Genomic DNA, 20,785 nt, shown 5'->3' with positions numbered 1-20,785 from the left:
TCCCTGGTTTATTTATAAGCTATTAAAGATGTATAAAGTGATTTCGGGAGCAGGCAATGGAGCTTGTGTCTCTGTTTCCAAGTGTGTGAACTGGCTGACTGGTTACAGACTCCTGCTTGCTTTCCTGCATGTTTTTTGCGTTGAATCCTCCCACATTGGACACTGTCATTGTTTCATTGACATAAAGATTGAACCTTTGTAGGGTATGGTTTAGCTGAAGTGATGAGCAGTACTAATGTATAGTGTGGGTTGGTTTGTTGGAGTTTTTTTCGGTGTTTTTATCTGCAAGGAAATGCATCCCAGTAAACATGAGCCATGAGCCAGCCCTGTGCCCTTGTGGCCAGGAAGGCCAATGGCATCCTGGGGTGTATTAGAAGGGGGATGGTTAGTAGATCAAGAGAGGTCCTCTTTCCCCTCTACTCCACCCTGGTGAGACCACATCTAGAATATTGTGTCCAGTTCTGGGCCCCTCAGTTCAAAAAGGACAGGGAACTGCTGGAGAGGGTCCAGCGTAGGGCAACCAAGATGATTAAGGGAGTGGAGCATCTCCCTTATGAAGAAAGGCTGAGGGAGCTGGGTCTCTTTAGTTTGGAGAAGAGGAGACTGAGGGGTGACCTTATTAATGTTTATAAATATATAAAGGGTGAGTGTCATGAGGATGGAGCCAGGCTCTTCTCGGTGGCAAACAATGATGGGACAAGGGGTAATGGGATCAAGCTGGAACACAAGAGGTTCCACTTAAATTTGAGAAAAAACTTCTTCTCAGTAAGGGTGACAGAGCACTGGACCAGGCTGCCCAGGGGGGTTGTGGAGTCTCCTTCCTATGCGACCTCACCTAGGTGTTCCTGCTCCAGCAGGGGGATTGGACTAGATGATCTTTTGAGGTCCCTTCCAATCCCAAACATACTGTGATACTGTGAAACAGCCACTCTTTCTGTGGAGGGTGTTTCACATGATGCTTTCCAACAGAATTGCTGGTGGTTGTGTTCATGCTGACTAGAGATGGCTCCATCTCTGACAGCTTTGTGAGCAAGTGGTACACACTAATTTAAGGGCTCTTCTGGTTTAACTTTTCCTTGCAAAAGAGCAGCAGTTCCAGCAGTAGATGCATATTCTTTCCCTCTAGAATTATTTTTCTGCTCACAGCTGGCTTGCTTATGGCATCCTGGAAATGAGTTTCTTTTTCATTCGTTTGTAAATGCAGTTAACAGGAAGATATAAACAGAGGACGTGCCATACCTGAAGAGTGTGCTTGTTCTTCTTTGGCAGGAATGTAATGTACACAAATGTGTGGTATTGTAGCAAGGCTACCTAAAAATAACAAGCACAAACAACAACAAAATAACACCAAAAAACCCACACAGACACAAAAACCAAAATAACACACCCCTATCTCCCCCCCTGCCAGGAACTAACCAACCACCAACAACAATAAAACAATAAAAAAAAGTAATATAACAAAAACCACTTCATGGGCATCATGATTCTTCTGAGTCATTTGCTGAGGTCTGTTGTTGCACAGATATTAAGGTGTCACATCCGAGTTGGACTGATGGTGCTTTCAGCTATCCTCTCTTTCTTAATGTTAGCTCAAGAAATACAGCATCATGACAAATGGCATTGTTTTAAAGGCTTGAAGAAAGCACTGCACAAAATACAGATGAACCCTGAACCTTAAATTTTGTAATCTGGTCTTTCTAAGTCTTTTCAGTCTGCAGGATTCTTAGCATCCCTTACAACTGGGTGTATGACGTCTAGAGAAGTACTGCAGATGTGCCACTGGGAACAGCCAAAAAAAGATCATTTTAAGCTCTTAGGTATACGAGGGTGCATGAGGCAAGTAAAGCATATTATGATCATGTGGTTTTATTGTTGTAAAAGCAATTGTAGTAAAAGTTACGGTAATCCCTGGTGTTCTGCTCCAAAGCCCCTTGAAGTCTGCATAATGGCTTAATTGAATTTTAGCAGCCTTTGAATCAGGTTTCCTATTGTAAGACTGTACTGATCAAAACCCGGTGCTCCAAAGCTGCCTTCAGAAATCTCTCTTGCTGTTCTCTTCCTGTTCTCCTGGCAGTCACAAACACTGGCACAATCAGCATCTAGAAAGTTTTCTTAGATCTGCTGATGAAAAGGACTGTGTAAGAGCTAGGGATGATTATTCTGCTATCACATGTCAGGTTAGTGGGTTACAAAGTCTGTGCTACAGAGAGGGGCTTGCTGCCTTGGATGTCTGTGTGAACCTATTCACCTCCACTTCTAAGCTATGATGGTGGTTTTCTGTTTTGGGGGAAAAAGCTGTTATAATCACTCTTTGACTAAGCTCAATAACCCCCTATCCATTGCTGCTGCTTTGTCTGAATGCAAGAGCAATGCCCTAAAAGAGGTTTTGAAATTCGAAAACTTGCCTATTTGAAGACCTTGGGTCTGTTCAGAAAATAGTGCTGCGGCAGATCTGTGCAAACCCCCAGCAGTGTTTGCTCTGTGGCTATAAGGATTCCTCCTGCTGATGGCAGCCACTTGTGCACAGGAGCGATGGGGCACACAGAAGACACCCATTTTTGTGACTCGAGATGGCTGTTCACTCCCTTGATCTCACAGTGTGGCTTTGGGCATGTCATTTACATTTTCAGTATCATGGTTACCCACCTGTAAAATGGGAAGAGTAGCTACTTGTCTGGGCTGGCCCTGTGCAGGGTCACTCTCTCCAGTGAGGATGCTCTGCCTGGTGAGCACCGCACCAGACTGCTGATGAGGCAGCAGGTCGGTGACTGTCCCTGCTGTGACATACCCAGAGCGCTCCATGGCTTCAGAACTTATCGTGCTCTGCAACTGCCTGAAAGGAGGTTGTAGCAAGGTGGGTGTTGGTCTGTTCTCCCAAGTAGCAAGCGATAGGACGAGAGGAAATGGCCTTAAGTTGCAGCAGGGAAGGTTCAGATTGGATATTAGGAAAACTTTCTTTACAGAAGGGCTGTCAGGCATTGGAACAGGCTGCCCAGGGAAGTGGTGGAGTCACCATCCCTGGAGGGGTTTAAAAGATGCAGAGATGAGGCTCACGGGGACATGGTTTAGTGCCGGAGTTAGGCACTTGATCTTGATGGTTTCTTACAACCAAAATGATTCTATGATTCTCTGATTCTAAAGAAGGGAGACAAACCTGCAGCTTTGTGGAGTTGCTACTCTCCACAAGCCAGGGTGCGGTGCACTGTATTGTGCAATGCGCTGCATTGTGCAGTGCTTGAGCTGTTTGTGTGCAGCCTGAGGGAGTGCATCACTCTCTGTGTTTCCTTCACTGAACAGCAGGGCTCTTATTTTGGTGTGGTTGTTTGTGTGTGCATGTTTGTTTGTTTGTTTTTTAACTGACTTTCTTGCTAGTCTTGCCAGTGTCTTGGTGACACCTAAAAATGCATTTTCCAATTTAATTGTTCTGACAAACTCCATTATGGGCTGACTGGGGGAGCCCCCATCCTGCACTTAGCAGAGACGCAGCATTGATTCAGTGCAGGTCTTCCTGAGGCTGAATTAAATGAGCAATAAGCCTCTGCTCACAAGCAGCAAATTCCTCTCCTTGTTTAATAACATCTATGGGAAAATTCCCGGCACTGACCAGAGGCTTCCTGCCTGTGCACTGTCTGGATCATCCCAAAGCGCCTTGTAGCTGGAATAAGTCTTTGTACAATTTCTGGGATAACTCCTGTAGAAACTTACTAATTCCACCCTTGTGTTGTTCCTATAGGGTGACATGACTGAAAGCTTTAGCTAAGTAGAAACAATTCAGACTGACTTAATCCAGTTTTCAGTTGGGTCTCAAATATGTGAATACCTGCAGAACTGGGATCTCCTTCCTAAAAAACACTTTAAGGAAAAAAAACACACAGTTCATAGCAGACCTTGGCTCTCAGTTTGTGACAGTCATGCAGCTGATTGCGGAGAATGGTTTAGGTGCACGAGGAATGGCCTGTGATCAGCTAAATACTGTGCTGAGCCCCTACAGACACCCAAGCCTATAGCATCCGCCTTTTGATGTTAGAGACCTGCTGAGTATGTAGCTGTGCACAGAATATACCCCCAGTCTGCCTGTGCTGCAAACAGAGACTGTGGGAGCTGCTGCTTTGGAGGAGAGCATAGATGAGACGATACTGTGACTAGTTCTTTATTTACAGCTTCTTAGAGAACAGCAGACAGCATGTAATTACAGCAATCGGCTCTGATGATTAGAGAAAGAGAGGGCAGCCTTGTCCATCAGTGTGTCAGAAAGGCAAGAAATTACATGTCTGCTGGGCTCTAGAGAGAGGATATGATGCTTTTGGAGAGGGAAGCAGGATGTATTTGCGTCTTGCTTTCATTATGGATGGAAGAGAAAATATTACATTAATGGGAAGGTATTGAACAGCTGCTAACTGAAGCATTCTAAGCTAAAAGATTTAGGAGGAGAATTGGCCAAAGAGATTTTTGGGAATGCGGAATGCTGAGTTTGAACTCTCTCTGGAACGCAGAAGACAGAAAGGACTGGGGAATAAAGCAAACGTGGTGGTGGTGCTTGTAAATCAAGTAAATGAAGCAGGATTAACCTAGAGTTGAACAGGGGGAGTGCTCTGTCAACCCACAGGGCAGGTCACAAACTCTGAATTTTTGCAGGTGATCTGTATTTCAGTCTTGTCCTTAATCCTGCAGAGAAAGAAGAGCTGCCTCTGGTCTGGAGGCCGTTCTCCTGGGTTCCTGATGGCTGTGTCACTGTGCTTAGCTGGTTTGCATCTATTACATTTAGCAGGTCTGTATTTGGCTGGCTGCTTCTGCAGGCTTTTAGTTCCAGATTTGTCAGTGCCAGAGGTGGTGTTGCATGCAAAGACTCATGGATGGCTTGGAGTGTGAGGTTAATGAAAAACATTATAGTGATGGACCTGGTGGCCTCTGGAATAAGAGGGCAGTGAAAATTGAAAAAAATATGTTTTTGAGACCTGCAAGGTGAAGAAATAGCTGGAGGGCTGAGATAACCTGAGAGCAAAAAAGGTCTTCAGGAAGGCTGGGAACTGGAGGAGGAACAGCCTGAGTAGGATTGATTTATAGGCAGTAAAGACCTCACTTTAGCTCATGAGTCACAGGTTTTTCTGCTTGCTATGGCTTAGCAAAGTATGGGTTTGTATGCTGGCTACTCCTGTGTTTTATGTTAAACATGCAATTTAAAGATTTGAGAACCTGTGGGCTCTGCAGATGTAAGCAATTTGGTGCATATCAAGTCTACAGAGGTGGAAATCCAGCACAAAGGTTGGAAACAAGAGCAGGGCAACACAAACTGAAGACAGCAGTCCACGTCTACCTGCTCTTCCAGCCAGGGGTGCCACAAAACACTGAAGGCTTCTCCTGGGGGCTGAGCTTAGTGTTTAACCTGTCCCAAGTTAAATAATCTTCATGGGGAAAACTGGGCTTCAATTCTGTGGTTTGAAGGGCTGAAATCCAGCAGCACCCAGAAGATGAGGGTTGTGGGACAGAGAGCCTGCAAGTGAACTCAGAGCCTAGGTGCCCAGGGGAGCTGAGGGCCTGATTCCCAATCACCCATGCTCTGTATTTCATCAGGGTGATGAAGTGACTCTCCTGGAGGTGGCTCAGGCTGCTTCAGCACCTCCTGAAGTCTGGAACATAAAAGCTGGCAAGAAACCCCCAGCTTGTGGTTATGGTACTGCACTGGGTGGTGGGAGAGCCCAGCCAGCTCTTGTTGGCTTAGAGCTGGATATGGGCTGGGGATCTTGTCATGGGTGCTGGTGGAATACTGTCCGATATCATCGTTTATCCTGAGATGTATTTAACAAAATCTGGCTGTGAATGTTACACTGATCCCCTTTGCCCTCCATTGCAGGTGGAATAGAAGGTAGCAGGGGTAGGTAAGTGTCTGCAGCCCCAGTGCAGCAGTGGATGGGCTCCCTGGATCTCAAGGCATCTCCAGGGTTGAATGTCCCCCTGTCACCCTGTGGAGGTGTGTGGGTGCCTGCAGCTTGGTTTGGGGTGCAGGGACCAGGCAGGCAGCCCCCACTGCAGCCTCTGCACTGCATCTTCCTTGCCTGCAGGCTGGCAAAGGCAACTTCTCCTCCACATGCCTGGGGAGGTGATGCTGGGGCTGCTGGGCTCTTCCTTGCAAATTAGCCTTGTGGCTTTGCCAGAAATGACATCATTTGTTAGGCAGATTTCTTCATTAGGAAGCTTTCTAATCTCAGACATGAGTGACACAGAAACCCTCCCCACCCCTCAAGCACTGGGAAAGCGGAGCTGCATTGCCAGTCTCTGCAGTACGCTTTGCTTATTTATCATTCATGGCGTCATGTTTGTTTTATGACAAATGGACTTAATCAAGATTTTCACAGTGGAATACACAGGAAAATACCCAGGATAACCATAGCTGCAGGTACAGAAAACCAAACTTAATTTAGAAACGATGTACAGGAGCAGCCTAAGCAGCTGAAGAATTGAATTAATGCAATAAAAAGACTGAGCTATATATAATCTTCATGCTCGAACAATAGCCCCGTGAGATAGGATGGTGCTCAGATTCTGCATTAAACTTTTTTCTTGTGTGCTTAATGCTGAACCAAATCATGATCATTATTTGTTGCTGTAAAGTGCATTTGGGTGTTGGGAATATTATTTTTTTCCCCAGTGTTGCAAAGTGGAGGAGGGTAGGAACCGCAGATCATTTATTAATGCTCTGCTCCTTTGTGGTCCTAATCTCAAACAGATGGGCCAGGATGCTCTGGCTAAAATTCCGCGTGAGCGTGCTGACTTGCACAGAGCTTCCCATTTCCAGTATGGTGATGCAGAGACCGAGCCAGGGCACTGGGCGTGATGGTCACCCAGAAATGTGATTCCAGAAATTTCAGAGGCTGAGAGTTAATCACTTCAGCTTGGGAGAGAAAGGGGAACGCGTGTAGGTGTGTGTGTGCACACATATGCATGCGTACATATGGATGTGCTTCGGTAAATAGTTTGGTTTTGATTCTTTGATATGGTGTTTGCTGCGTGGCTCTGCTTGCCAGGGAAACTCTGGTAACTGCTTGCTTGACCCTGACAGTGCTGTATGCTTCCAATTTCTGCATCATTTCTGACCCTTATCAGTATTTTTCTTCCTCGCATGATACCAGAGCAGAAATTGTGATAGTTGAACCAAAAAGAAAGACGCCTAAGAAACTAACCTACTGCTGTCAGTTTATATTCATGCTACTCCAGCCATACAAAATAACGGTGTGAGTTGTCTGAACTGTGCTAAAATGCATTTATGCATGTAGAAACGTCATTAGAGAGCGGGTTAAAGTACGTAGCACTAAAGAATTCAGCACAGAAGGTATAAGAAACTTTGCAGAGTGCAGCACCACCCATCCTAGACTCTCCATGAGATTTAGTGTCAGGGTGTGAAGAGCTTTCTTTAGAGGACTAGAGACAGTAATTTGTTCAGTCTAGCAAAATGAGAGCTCCAAAGGAATGATTGCTTCCTATAAATATTTTCAAGGGGCAAAAGCTCATGCTGACAGGAGAACTAATGGATGTAGGTTGGTGATGAATAAATTTAGGCTGGAATTTTAGGAGACTCCTAAACACCAGAGCAGTCATGTCATGGAACAGTTTTCTAATAGATATAAGGAGACAAAAGTCAAATTGCTTTTTAAGACAGGCTGATATCCTGAAAAAGTCTCTGACAGTGTTCATCATAGGGGAAGGGGATGGCTGTTCTTAGCAATCCAAATGTTCCCCACTTAAAGCTTTACATTTTGTTGCAAGCTGGCTCCTTTGCCCATGAAGTGTCCTTAAAATGTATTGGAAAGCAGCAGGCTGTCGTGTGACTGAGCAGCTTGGCTCCAAAACTCTGATTCCTTGGTTTAAAGTTGTTGTAGCTGAAGATAAATAGGATGGCCTTGTCTCATTTGATTACCCCAAAAACTGCACCTGAGAAACAAAGTCATGGAGATTCAAGTCATGGTGGGGCTGGAGGAGGCAGGAGCTCACAGCGGATCACCTTGTGGTGTGCAAGCCCTCATTGCACATCTGAGAGGCATTTACCCCACTCCCATTATCCCACTGAACAGGTTGCCATTCCCTTCCAGCAATGTGGGTAACTCTGGACTCCTGATAAGAAATTTATTTTTGAGTTCTGGAGTGCTGGTGAGCAGACGAGACCTTGAGCCATTTCCAAGGCTGACAGCAAGCCTTGGATCTGAGATATCCAGGCATCTGTAGCACCAAGGCAGACTGTGCTCGAAAGCCTGCAACAGGGACCTCTCCCACATCTCAAATCCGTAAGGGTTTTATTTCTGTGTTTCCTATGCTCTGCATGGATTTGCGTGGGACAGATGACAGTAGAGACTGATTCCCATCTGGACACTTGTGTATTACCCACTTTCTGCATGTGCAATAAATTCATCAAAAGAATGTCCCTCCAACCCTTGAGCAGCACTTCTGCATCTTCACCACCTCTGCTGCTGAGCCACAGCCCTGCCTGGAGCTCAGCGCAGCTTCCCCCTCCTGACAGCTCCCTGCATTTCTGGCACACTCCTCCGTCCTTGGGACACAGCCCATCCTGCTAACTTCATTAAAACCATCTCTGCTGCGCTCAGGCCCTCTGGGGCTCCAATCCCAGAGACTTCAGGAACAGACCAGAAATGGGAAACCTACCAATTTTTAAGCAAGAATCTACATCTTCTGAAAGAGCAGTGAAGGGACTGGGGAGCCTCATGTCAATTTAATGAGTATAAGCTCTGCAGGTGTCCAGCCTCTGCACATCACTGATATTTTTAGCATCTGGACTCTCAGGAGGATGCATTTCTGCCAGCCCAACTGCTAGAAGAGGCAGTCAAGTCAGATTGCAGATGGACAAAAGTCTTATTTTGGTTTTACCTCTGATGAAAGTCACACCTCTGATGCCATGTTATAAAATGTGCCAATAGCCTGTGTTATAAACTTCAAGGTGAAGAAGGCTGCATAATTTAGGTAATCGGTAAAATACAGCAGCCAAGGGGAAGGAATATGTGGGTAAATGGATAATCAAAAGATGGTTGTGTGAGTGTGGCCAAACCTTGTTTTAGCTCCTGTGTCTCAGCTCCTGGCTGTCCCCAGCCACCTCCCAGGCAGGGGACAGATACTTTTCAAAGCAGGCTGAATGTACTGTATAGTCTGCTCAAATTGCACAAGGCCTGAAGGTGGGCAGGGTGGGTAGAAATGGCTTTGTGCGTCTCCATGCAGAGTCACTCTCCCATGAGGAGCTAGAGCAGCCTTGAGGCAGAGCTAAGTTATGTCAGCCTCAAGCAGCCCTGAGGTGGGGGCACTGGAGCTGATTTCTGGTCAGACCCAATCCCTGCCCTCCTTGTTGTCCCACCCAAGAAGGGTTCAGTGGCTTATACAAACTTCTGGGTTCTTCCTGCTATAACTGGACAAACTGACCTGAGCTGATGCTTATAGCAAGGGGCAGAGCAGCTGTAATGTGCAGGGAATGGGACACAACAGCTTATTTGACAGATTCAAGCAGAGAGATGACACTGGGGGGAAGGCTTAGCCTTAAATCAGCACATTTCTGCCTTAAGCTAATCCCTTCTCCGCCCAGTGTTTCACACTGCAGCTGTGTTGGCCAGCAATATCGCAGCCCAGCTGACCAGGATGGCAGCGCAACAGCACAGAGCAAAGCCTCCAGCAGCAGGTCGGCTCCGCCCAAGGTACTCACAAGCTGATATGGAACAAAACCAGTATCGGACTGGTGCTGCTGAACCTGTCGCAGGCTGTCGCCCAGCAGAATGGTGCAGAGGGCACAAGCGGACTCTGATGCGAGAAGGAGCTGCCTTGGTCAGGCAGCAGGACCTGTTTAGCAGCTCAGATGTTGACTATGTTCCTCTGCCCTCATGTATTATACATATTGTTCCTCATGCCCTTTGCTGCTCCTGACTGGAAAAGCTCTTTCCCTGCAGGAAGGCGGATAAAATGCTCAAGCCACAAAGGGCTCACGGCCACCTCCTCCTTGTTCAGTCCCAAATATTCTCTCCTTCGGGGCTGTGTGCACATCTGAGAATAGCACCTTGCCACAGCCTGCTCTGCAGGAAGAGAGTTATTTATTCATAGGCATTGGGTTTGCTCTGATAGTCTTTCTGAATTTATTCTAAAAAGAAATTTGACTTGTGCCTGGGAAGTGCCTGGTCCTTCCTCCAAAATGGGAGTGAGAAAAGCTCCTAGTGTGTTTTTGTAAGTGGTTAAAAATTGTGTCCCAGAAATGTCTGATGGATAAACATGAATGAGGGAAGTGTAGGTCCAACGTAGTAGCCTCAGACTGCATGTACAGACAGGTATGTGTGTCTATCCAGCAGTTCCAAAATTTCTTCTTCTCACACATTTCATACTTCAGTCTCTGCTTTTTTCCCTTTCTTGTCCTTTGTTCCCATCATTTTTAAACAATTCTTCTGCATCACTCTTCTTTCATTTAATTCTCACTCTGCCCCTCTCTCTCCACATCAGTATCCTTTCTCCCCTCTGCTTTCCACTCTGTTCACACACACCCCATCTTTTCCCTCCCAATACATTTCCCTGTTCTTAGCACAGAGCTGTTATCCCTCTTGTTTCTGCTTTCTTGTTTCGCTTCCTTCCTCAGCTGCTTCCTTCTCATCATCACAAGGCAACATATGCTGGGGATGCTCTGCCCACATAGCCCCTGGGGCAGGCAGATGACAAAGATCTCTGGTGCAGTTTAGCCACCTGGTGCAGAGATGGCCAAAACCTACGTGTGATGTTAAAAGCTGACTTGGGAGCTGGGTGAAAGATGCAGAGACTGGGTAAGCTGGGTTGGTGGATGAAGTGTGTTGCATCCAGTGACCACCAATGGTTAGGATGGAGAAGCCATTTCTGCTCTCCCCCTTGAAGACTAATCTGACCTTGGTCTGCAGGTGGGTGAGACCCACCTGGAGATACCTGGAGACAGGTCCAGACAAGAGATGGGGCTCTCAGTCCCCAAAGGTGAGGGACAGACCTGAGTTGTAGCACAGCCTTTGGCTTGGGAACTGGTTCGGCAACGCAGGGAGGTGTTGTGTTGCATCCTGGATGTGCAGACAGAAATATCTCACTGGAATGGCTGTTTACACTTGTCATCTTGGTCAGAAGATGCATAAAATCCTTAGGCCTTTATCTGATATATTTAAGTGGATGAAAATACTAAAAATGAAGAGTCTGCCCATATGCTGTGAGTGCCTTACGGTGACAGACCTGAAAGTTTATCCACATGAAGGCCCTTTCACACTGTGAAACAGTGTTAAATGGCTTCAGGGTAAGTAGAAGTCGAGCCAGTAAGGGTATAAATAGCCTGTTGGAAAGGCTCTTCATGCAGCCTCCCATCTTCAGCTTCCCTCATCTCTCCTGTTTCCAGTTTTTAAGTGAGGAAAACATTGGTTATTGTCTTCAGGCTATTTCAGATCAAGGCTGGGAGCTGTGTGGATGTCAGAAGCCCTTTTATGTATTGTAACCCCATGGCTCATGTGGACATCTGCTGGCCCCATGGGCAGGAAGAGATGCAGCACTCCAGTCATGTGGCATTTGGATGAAAAGACATCAAGGGCTGTTTTAAAATTCTCAGAATTTCTAAGTCATCATCGAAAGCTGTTGCCTAATAAATTAGTTGTATTCAATTGCTGAAATACCATTTTCCTCCTGGAAGAGGAGTTTAGTGGTGGAACTTAGTGACTTGTGTTGGAGAGCAAGGATCAGGCTGGTTCTTCCTCTGTCCAGTCCTCTCTGTCCATCCTCAGCCCTGTACATGTTTAATTTCATGTTTCCTAAGAAATGTGCACTGTTTTAACACTTAACATCAGGGGAAAACAAATAAACAAACACATTGGTGGTTCTTTTTAGTAAAATGGAAATGTTCAGGAAGGTCTACTGCAAAATTTAGTCTCTACAGGGCCCTACTCCAAATTCTTGTGACGAATGGACGGTAAAAGGGCTCAGATTTTCCTTGTTTGTTTGGACTGACAAAAATACCTGTTGCCTTCATTTGAGCATGTTCTGTTCATCTACTTCTGGAAAACATGTAAGCAAGTTGCTTTGAAGTAGCAGCTTTAAACAGCAGCTGTCTTGAACAAGCTGGGCCAGTTGGAAGAGGGGTGCACGTTGCTTTTGCACTCCACAGCTCAGTCCTATAGCCAATAGTGCTGGGGGAAGATTGGATGTGGTTAATCCACTGCCCAGATCATCTGCTCTTGGGAGCTACGGGGAACAGAAAGCTGTGCAGGCAAAGATGGTCTTACCCCTGCTGCACAGCTCCTTCCAATCGATGGGATTTTTGGGGCAGTGATTTCTAATAATACTTAATAGGATGTTACTATAGCAACTATATGATGTAGTGAATAATTTCATGGGCTTAAATCCAAAATGCTGGGAGCTAAGATGGGCCTGAGCATGATTTAGGACTGGCTGTGAACTTCAGCCAAGTGGGTGCTGTGCTGAAGTGGTTGGACTTGGGGAGAAGATACAAGATGCTTCTCTGAAGGAACTGGCAGCCTGTTAGGTGCAGCTGGGGTGGGCAAAATAAAGACCACCCCGCAGGGTGTCCCTGCATGTACATGCATGACCCTGATGCACAGTGTTTCCCTTTGATATTCGGAGTTTGTAGTAAACTAGATCTGACATTTAGCTTTGGGTCAAATTAAATTGATTTGACCTAGAATTATTTTTATTGGTTTGTTTTTGTGTTTGACTTAAAAGTAAAAAAAAGTTATCAAAAAAAAATGTCACAGCTCAATTCCAAGCAGAATTACTTCCTTTTAATTTTCTCTCTTGCCAAACTGCAGTCTCTTATTTGCCCAGATTTCATCTGAAGTGCTAATGTATAAGAGGGAAAATTGAGTTATTGACAGTGGTGCCAGAAAAAAAACATTTCCAACCCCCTCCCAGTGCAGAGCTGGAGCTGCTTCCTGGCTAAGGCCCATCCAGATGTGCTGTAATGGGGAGATGATATATGGACACACCCTGTGCTCCCTTTTCGACTCTTCTACCCTTTTCCATCAAGAAATACACCTTGACATGTAGCCTAATTTTATGTCTTAACTTCGATCTATTGCTCTTTTTGCTACCATCCTCTAAGACTGTGACTAATTTCCTCCCTTCACTTATAACTGGTACCCTGAGAGTATTTATAGCCGTGATCCTGCCCTCCCTCTCCATTCCCTTTTTTGTACAATATAAATTTATCTCTCTTATTCCCTCCTCCAGACTGGTCCCAGGTGTCCTGTCCTCCAGTACTTATGCCACCAGCATCTTCTATCACTTCCCTGCATCATCCTGTGCTTTTACTAGATGAAGAAAACAAACACCAAAATACCTGGCTCCTGGTTAGAGGACAAGGAACAGACAGACACTGGGAGTCTCTTCTTCGTGCCCATCCCTGAATTGGGACCTTCTTTGTTTTACATTTCAGGGTTAGTCCATGAGCTCTTATTTCTTATTCTGTCTGTTCATGGGCTGCTTCTTGCCTCTTTTTGTGTCCTGCCTGGGTATTGGTCATGCTCGCTCTGCAGCACCATATACAGCCTCGTGCTCCCAGCTCCTGCCCAGGGGGAATATGCAGCATCCCGAGCACAGTGTCATCTGCTGATGCATTTACACTACCCTGGCTGAGGTTTTTAATGCAATGACTGATCAGCCAGTAACTGACACTGCCTGTGAAGAACTCGCTCCGGGACATCTTAGTGTCTCAATTCCCTTGTGATCACTTTATCCATTAGACTGATTTCCTGTGCATACATTATGACTTGGTTACCAGAGAAGACAGAATGCCAAAAATACAAGAGAAAGTGAGGTTTCCCACACTCGCTACTTTTCCTTTGCTACCTAATACCAAGCTTACAGACAAGATGGCTACTAGATTTGTGGGTTAAAATTTAGCTTAAAGTTAGCTAGTAGTCATGCTCTTCCAAATGCCCTCTGGCTCACTCACTGTGGTAGGCTCTCAGAATGAACTTTTCCCAGAGGACATATTGCTCCACTTGCCCTGAAGTGTTCTGGATGTCCCCTTCCATCTCTTTGAAAACACAGCAGAAAAACTGCTTTGCCGTATTTGCTTTTTCTCTTTCTCTTTATTCACGTGTATCATGTTGACACAGAGCTGTAGGTGAATCAGCAATATCTGCAGAGATGTCCTGTCCAGAACTTGGTCTAGAAGCTGCTTTCTCCTCAGATGAAGTGCTGTACCTGGTGTATCTGCTGGGGTGGAAAGGTCCTTGTTCATGATCACAGCTGCAAATCTCACTGCCGTGTACCTGTCTTCCTAAAGTAGCTCAGGCTAGAGCCTGAAGCAGAGAACTGCTGTGGAGGTCATGTATTTAGACTGTCTCCCCAAGCAGGAGAACCTATACTGATAGTATTTGAGAGTTACTTGTGTAAATATTCTTAAAACTTTCAGTCATTTAGGATCTGAAACTTTCCAGGGCTGAACAGGAAACTCCTTCGTTGCTTTCTGCCTCTTCTAGGGTCAGGCTGGCAGCAAAGAGATTTTCAGGTTTGGATTCTTGGATGTTTCCCTAGGGGAAGGGACAGAGGAAAACAGACCTCCCTGTGATTGAAAAGCTAAGTTTTCATTTCAGCTTTTAAGACACGTCTCTCAGCAGATGTGGGTAAGGCAGTGGTGTGCAACAATTGTTCTACAAGAACGGGTTCAGCAGCAGTGGCGGCACACGGATGGGAGGTCGGGCGGAGGAGGAGAGCAAGGGGAGAGCTCTCTGCTCCTGCCTTTCACTCCAGCTTCCACGGTTACCTGGCAGCTGATCCTTCACATATGGCAGAGACTCTGGGAAAGCTGCACAGGGCATCATAATCTGGGTAGTTATCCCCAGCTTTTCACTAGTGAAGCCAAATGCCAGTCTGTGCTGCTGAATGCAGAGAAAGCGCCCATCAGAGAGGCTGGTCCTGGCACTGCTGTCAAGCTGCTGCCCCCCTCCTGCTTTAATAACACATAATAATTCTAGCAAATGTTTGGTTTGAATCAAGGTTGCCCTGTCACAACCTCAAAAGTTTTCAGTAGTGCAGCCTCTGCTGTCTTTAAATCTACAGAAGACTGTGATTTAGCCACCAACTCTGACTGTGGGGAGCTGGGTCCCTTTGCAAACAGCATGGCCATGACTTTGCCTTGGCTTTCCTCCGCTCTTCCAGAAAAACAGTGGTCAGCAGCTGCCTGCCCTGGAGCAAAGCAATTGCCCACATCCCTGCCTGCCTGGTTGCAGCAGGACAGAAGAGGGACAGAGCCCAAGGGGCCCATGTCCTTGGTTTCCTTATCTTAGGAAACAGTGGGAGAGTCTGCAGTGCTGCCTGCATGGAGTGCATGTATAGAAGGAAGAGTGGCTGCTCCTTTCCCTGAGGGTTATCTCCAGGAGTGAGGAGCCTGTGGGTGACATCCAAGGTGTCTGTGAAAGGTGCCCAAAGACAAGCCAGTCTGTTAACCAGGCCTCAGCTCACCACAAATGCCCCGCATCACCCTTACAAGGCTTTGCAAATGAAAGGAGATGGAGAGCTGCTGAGTAAGGAAGGAGAAAGGTCTCCTCGTGGGTTTTCAGGTATGGAGATGGTCCAACTAATCTGTGTTCCTTGAAATCTTCATTATGCCTCTGCTCAAAGTACAGACTTCAAACTTGCTGGCTGGTCTCCTGCATGGGTGAATACTTTTGATGTCACATATTCACAGTCAGGAGATGGAGGGGTTTGTAGGTGTGTTGGTTCTTTACTAGAGTGAAGGGTGGGATAAGTCCCTAGAAATGTCCTTCAGGGAACTGAGATGTCTGGGGAGGATTTTCCTGTCTTTGCTTGAAATAAACTCATATATTACAGGCAAAGAGACACAGTGGCAGGTAAATAAAAAAGAGACCTTGAAGTCAAGGACATTTATAGTATTAGTAATAGCACATATGGCCTGATCCTCCTTAAGCAGAAGCTGGAGCCAGCAGGTTGATGCTGATTGATGACTGCAGTGGCTCTGCCCCACATTCTGCACTACTTTGAGAGGTTTAACTTTTAATATACTTCTGGAAACTTTGATTGACTTTCAGATGTACCCTTGGTGCCCCTACATTCTAGAAATAGAGGGAAATCACTTAACATGCAAATAAGCCACATTAGCGCTTGGATCAGAGCCTGCTGCCTCAGTAGAACCTCTGGGTTTTTCTATTGTTTTAGTGTGTGTGTGTGTGTGTGTGTTGTTTTTTTTAATCTTTTCTGATGCTGCTCATATTTCCTCACTCCTCCGTGATGTTATATATTCTGGATCCTAGTCTATGCTATACAGGGTCTTTTCTCCTAATGTTTCTATTATTGCTACTAAAGGTGATCACCAGGAGCCAGCATACGCTGGTCCTTCAGTTTTCTTGTGTGGGTCATGTTGTGATGGGAAAACATTGGGTGACAAGAGAGTTTGACAGTGATTTTTGAGCTCTGTCTCTTTGCCTGTGTCAACCTTGTGCTGCTGTGTCTTCTCTGACCTAGATTCCCCTGTTGTCCCTTGGGCATTAGATTTTATCTTGATTTGTGGCTGGTAATGTCTTGTCTTCAGATTCTATTTGTTGTCTCCCAGGGCATTGTACTTCCTTCCCCGCTGACAGTTTTACGCAGGTGTAACTCTAGTGCCTTTGGTGAAGCAGGTCCTGCTGTACCCCAGCCCTCAGTGCCTGACAGCTGGCTTTCTCCCTGAATTACTCTGCCTGATATATCACTGTGTTCTTATGCGTTGTCACAAAATCAGTTTTCCTCTCGAGAGCCCTCAGTGATTTCAGCTGAACTTTGTCGCAATCGTTGCTCTGTCTCTCTGGAACATTCATGCTCCTGGAGTAGCTTTGACTCTGGGGGATGAGGAGCCAAGTGCAAGACAACCCTTTCCTCCTTTTTTCCTCATTTTTTTAATAGCTGGATTTCCGTGAGATGTTGCAGTCAGGTACGAATGGCATAGACCATACTCAGCAGTCCATCCAGTTGTGTATCGGACTCTTACTCAAAGACTCGTATTTCAGCAGAAGCCTTTCGCCATCACTGCCTTTTACCTCCCTGATGCTGAGCCCTCTTGCCCTGGGCGTGAAAGAGCTGCAGGGCAATGATTTCTGTCCTGGGTTTATCACAGCATCAAAAGCAGCTGGTATTGGCATTTCTCTCTTTTCCAGGCTGAGCCTGAAACTGCAGCCATGCAGCTGTGGAATGCCTTACAGAAATGGTATGAAGCTGAATTTATAAGTGGCTGGGACACAGAAAAGGTGGGGCTGGATGTGCAGGAGGTGCCTTTGATACCTCCACCTCTGTGGACAGGGGGAGAGGGTGTTTCTGCAGGGGGTATTGAAAGACAACCCGAGTCTGGACAGTGACCGACTGCTTTGTAGCAGTCCAGGGGCAAAAACAGTGAACAGCTGAAGTTCCTAAATCATGTTTGAAATGAGATTTAGGTATTTTAGAACTTAAAGGCAAATGAGACTTAGCCAAACACATCCAGATTTTGTGAGATACTTTGGTGTCTAGTGCTCTAAAGGGAATTGGACCCCTTTCAAGTCATTTTAAAAGCGTGATTTAGGTGCTAATTCACTTAGTGCTTGGAGTATTTTTTATGTGTGACTCTGTGGAGTTTTGATCATTCCAGGGGAAAAGTGACTGCAGTGAAATAGCAATGAATTATTCTCATAAGTGAGGTTTAATTATCCTTAACAAAATGCATTTGATAGCATTTTAGGCAGTACCTTAGTGTTGCTGAACCTTACTGACCAGTTGTATTTCTGCTGTCACAGTTATGAGTGTCTGCTTTTTTTCCTGAACCAGATTTTTGTTAAAACTTACTAAATTATATTTATATCCTTTTCTGATAATCATGAAGATCTGTTGCAGCTGCACTTCTAGAAGGAGCATTTGCAACTTTATGCTTGTTTTGAAGTGTTCTTGCACTCCTCTCAAGGCTCTTTTCTCAGTGCTCCTGATTTTCATGCTGTCTACAGGACTCAGGAGCTGTCATGGACCTTTTACCAGGGTTTTACTGCCAGGTCTAATTGGAGCTCTCTGAGACCCTTTATTGGAGCAGAAAGCCTGGAGAGCATGGAGGGGTGGGAGCTGCTGGATCATTTGCTATGGCTTCACTTTGTACACTAGTGAAATTTTGGGGGACTTGCTGAGCATCCCGTGTCAGATGCCCTTAGTTCTGTGGATGTCAATGGCAGCTGAGGGTATTCAGCGTCACCAAACCAAGCTCTGCTCCTCTGTTTGACTTGACTTGGTCTGGGGTGCACCGTGACACCCACAGAGCCTGTTTAGCAGCAGCAAAATGTGCACCCTGGTATCTTTTCGGGGTGGCGCTGGCATGGAGACAGTAGCTGTTGTGGTGCAGAGTCCACGACAAAAAAATAGATGCTGTTAATAACCTGTTGGGATGACGGTGCCGCAGCACAGTGTGTCCTGCCTTCTGCAGAGTGGATCTGTCTTAATCTTATTAAAAGCTCATCAGTGTTTCCTACGCAACCCTCCTGCCGATGGCGCTGTAGTGCTCGGCAGCTGAGCCAGCACCTGATCCGCACCTGCCCAGTTTTTGTAAGAAACCAGAAGTCACTGTGGGGCAAGTGAAGAAACCCCAGGCAGGGTCTTGGGAAGCCACACGGAAGGACCAGGCTTGTGTGTAACATGATGGTGACCCGACACCAGCTGCTGCGGGAGTGTTTCCACCAGGCAGCCTCCAAACTAAAGCTCCCAAAAGTGTTTGGGTCTCCAGGGGTTGGATCCTGAGAGCAACTTGTCCCCCCCCGGCAGCCTCTGTGCTTACTTAGGAGGTGATGAGTTGATAAAGGATGCTCCTCCTCGGCAGCCATGGTTTTTGGGGGGCTGGGATCCCAGCTGACCCCCCTTCCCCCACATATTTAGCAGATGGAGGAGTGAAATAGGGGAGCCCTGGAGCTGGAAGTTGTAATGACTGTTTACACTAGACAGCTAAAGTGCTGGGGCTGTAGTAACTCAGATCCTCTGCAGATCCACCTGGAGGAGGGGTTTTACATGCACCAAAGTGTATCACTAACTCGTTTGAGTTTAGGACTTGCTTTCCTTCCCAGGCAGGATGAATCAGAAGTCACTCCAATGAAGGCAATGGAGTAACCAGAGTGTGAAGAGAATTAAGCCTTTTACTCCCACCCTGTCCTTTTGGCCTCCTACCTGTGCAGGAGACAGCACCTGCCTCTCTGCATGGCAGTGTTTTCTCTGTCTGCCGCAGGATCCCAGAGGGAAGGATGAATAACTTGCACAGCTGATGCACTGACTCACTCCTGTCCCCAGGAGCTGCAGCTGTTCTCAGACAGCGGGAAGCAGCATTCTTGGTGATCTGAGTTTCCCCAACATGTTCAGAACCCCTGCAGAGGAGGGGGAAATAATAACAGGATAGGGTCATGTGTTCTTCTGATCCATCCAGTTTTCTTATAGCCTCTATGGTGCAAATGAATCCCAAAATGACTTTTGGAGTATGGCCATTCATGTTTGTGAATGCTGTGATTTAGAGAGTTATATCTTTCCTGCAGTCAGGATCAGGTGAGTTCTTGAGGAAAAGTTGCTAACCTGTAAAGTGAGGTTATTAAATCCTGAGCTAAACCAAAGAGCACCATCTCCTGGCAGCTGGGAATAGCTGGCACTGCCGCCAGGGCTGCTCGCCTGGTGCAGTTTTCTTGTGAGGAGCTTGCTGCTCTCTGCATCTAACCTACTGGAGGTGGGACAGCCCAGGGCTGGCAGCTGGCTGAGGAGAAAGGCTGGTCCAGGGGAGCCTGAGAGCTGGTTTAGTGGTGTTATCCACAGTGCTTGGCATGTGGGGGTCTCAGAAGTTTGGGTTTCAAGCTTCACTTGAGTTGACATGCACAAGGTCTTCCGAGGTTTGCCTGGATGTTGAAGTGTCTTGGGTTGTAAAGTTAATGAAGAAAGGGTCTTGCAAAACCGAGTGTGTGGTTCCCAAGTGGTACACACAAATATCCCTGGGGGTACCCAGCCTACTTTGGAGCGCTGTGATTTGACACGGGGCTGAGAGATGCCTCTGCCACTTGTGCAGGCTGCCTTCACCACCCCTGCGGGTGGTACCAGCAAAGGATGTTTGGAAATTTGTGGAGCTTTCCTGAAGTTTGAATTGGACTTTGGAAATCAAGATGAGAAGAAGAAATAGCTTGGGCTGTATCTAAGAAGACAGGGTGTGCTTTGAATTTGGAGTTAGACTTGGACTGCTGGTCCATGTGGGTACTGGAATGAGATGTGAAAAACTGATAAAACACTGAACATCCGTGCAAAGTTGTATAAGACTACAGATGAGAACCTTGTAAGGCAATATAATATGAGTTTTAAAAAGGAATTTAACTGAGTCGAGAAACTAAAGAGAAAGAAGACAACATCATGTATCAGGGTCAAAAGAATAGGAAAAAGTCTTTCTTTTTTTCTCCTTTAAGGATAAGTTAAGAATAAAAAGAAGCCGAGGTCAAGCATGGGCTTGTTCCTGGTGGTTGATAACAATACTATAAATTTTGTAGACAAAAGGCAGGAGGGCCCTTTCATAGCTACTTGTGTATTTGGAAGAAAGCAGGAAGATGCCTCTCTCTGTCATGGATGAATGAGAAAAATGAAGGACAAGCTGGAATGTAATCTGCTGATGTGGGGCTGGGAAACACAGTCTGTGCTGGTCGTCAGAAAGGACCCCAAGCTGTGGTTTGATCTCTAGATACAGATGCTTAAGTGACAGCAAGGTCTGGGCAATAGGACTCTCATCACGGTGCAATGGGAGGCCATGATGGCTCCTTGTATTTAGCCAGCC

General features: G+C 46.2%; 1 protein-coding gene across 1 annotated transcript in view; it reads left to right on the top strand.

The window, feature by feature from the left end:
- The window catches only part of RTN1 (reticulon 1), a gene marked incomplete at its 5' end in the record, with an annotated part of 123,671 nt that overhangs the window by 41,920 nt on the left and 60,966 nt on the right, over positions 1-20,785 (top strand). The window lies entirely within an intron of this gene.

The sequence above is a fragment of the Streptopelia decaocto genome (genome assembly GCF_964273445.1).
Source record: "Streptopelia decaocto genome assembly, chromosome: 7".
Lineage (NCBI taxonomy): Eukaryota > Metazoa > Chordata > Aves > Columbiformes > Columbidae > Streptopelia > Streptopelia decaocto.
Note: the sequence above shows the minus strand (reverse complement) of the source record. Positions and strands in the feature narration are given on the sequence as shown.